The following is a 2,009-nucleotide window of genomic DNA, read 5'->3' as shown; positions in this document are numbered from 1 at the left end:
CTTCTATTTAACAAACTTTATTTCGAAATAACTACTAACATTTACCCTTATTATTTCATATCAACTTTCCATAGTATTTCGTTACGAGCCAACGAACATAAAATAATAATTTACATTTTGCAACACTTGACATACTATTGTTTCCCTTCACGTCTGTCGCTCTTGTCTCTTATGATTAGTCGCAAGTGACGTGTTGATTCTTCGAGATGATAAAGCCAAATAGGAATATGAGGTTTGATGTAACACAAGGACGGATTAAAGAAGCTAAAATGGCGTTTTCTGTGTATTTTTTTATGCTATAATGTATGATATCAGTTCAACATGCGACGTGTGAACCATACCTCCTTGATGATGTGTGTAAACGTAAGAATTGCGTGTTTCAGCGCAAAAATAGCATTTTCACTATCTATTGATCGCACAAAAACAGAGGAATGACAGCCATTTCTACCTTTTTGTAGAAAGTGGCTTGCGGGCTTAAAACATTTGTATAGGCGACCATGAATAGGGAGTTGTGTGTCGTTCTTCATAGGTTATGAGATATTTTTATTCTTTATGTTTCATAAACACAGTGCTTTTGGCTAAAGAGAAAAAAAAGACCATGATAAGAGAAATGGGGATTTCATGCGTAAAATGACAAGGTGTGACGTCATCATTTCTGAATACGGGAACATCTCCGGTTATCTTCGCACGACATGCATCGCTTCTCGGTAGCACTGCAGTTGTTGTTGTTGTTATCATCCCTTTCATCACCTTTGCTTTTGTTCTATGACAATTCAGTGAAATCTTATGGTGCTCTCTGGTTGCAGGATTGCTGTCCGTTCATAGATGCATCTATTCAGTTACAAAGGACGCTCATTTCATATTATGAAAACCTGTCTTTCGCTCTCGCCTTCGCCTTTCACTCTTTTGCGGATGTCACTCACGTCCTCGCCTCCTGCAGGGCGTCCACGGCCACTTCCTTCGTCAGCGTCTCCTCAGGAGTCGGCATCCTTCCACAAAGAGGGGGACGGGGTGAGAAGAGAGAGGACATTGCTGCGGTCCTTATAGTCTTGCTGATTGGTTGCAGGTTGTATATAACAAAACTATTGGAGGTATTGATATTATCTGCATAAATATGTGTTATAAATCATAATTCATCAGACAAATTTACATCGTTCCTATGATAGTGTCTTTGGACGTACTTAGTATGAGACGTAGAGAATAAAAGCCACTGGTTCTCCCAAAGGTATAAACATGAAACTACTTTTATAAATGACACTGACCGATGAAACTACGTATTTCAGGATGAACAACCAGAGATTAAACAAAGTCTAAGAATGTATTTCACATTTTCCTTTACGTAGTCATGAACATATTTACAACATACATTTCCATCTTTGACGTAGGGTAATGGTGACACGAACACAGAATTTTAACATAGATAAAAAAAAAAAAATCTCGGGTCTAGTAAGAGACTCGAGTATTTTTTTTTTTAGAGCCAAACCTACCAGCAGTTGGTGTTTCACTTTTCACTACTGACACAAGACGGTTTCTTGAGTTGACACAGTCATTCCCTTTCATACTTTGTCTTGAAAGAAAGTAAAGGTATTGCATGTTTTACAGGAGAAGTTAAGACCCATGAACTAAAGGTAAACGTATAGAATGTACTCACGTGTTTAGAAATAAAGTGTATATAATATCAGTCGTAAGATAAAAGTTTATCGATATGTAGACCTTGCAATGAATAGAATTTCTGGAAAATCTTGACATAAATACTCCTGCAGTATTAAGTCAATGTAAAATCCAAAATGTTAGTAACACTAATAATTTTACGAAACTAAACCAGGTCAGTTCTGAAGTTTGTTTTTTTATTTTCAATTATTATATTTGTAATGTTAAGGTTGTCGGTGGCGAAACTATTGCGGAATGAAATGAGGTTAAAGAAATCAAAGCGAATCGAGGAAAATGCTGCAGGTCGAAGGATTTTTTTTTCAGAACCCACGCCATTTGTGTTGGGCAAAGGTAACCCA

The sequence above is a fragment of the Penaeus monodon genome, chromosome 22 (assembly GCF_015228065.2).
Source record: "Penaeus monodon isolate SGIC_2016 chromosome 22, NSTDA_Pmon_1, whole genome shotgun sequence".
Classification (NCBI taxonomy): domain Eukaryota; kingdom Metazoa; phylum Arthropoda; class Malacostraca; order Decapoda; family Penaeidae; genus Penaeus; species Penaeus monodon.
The sequence above is the reverse complement of the archived record's forward strand: the minus strand, read 5'-3'. Positions refer to the sequence as shown.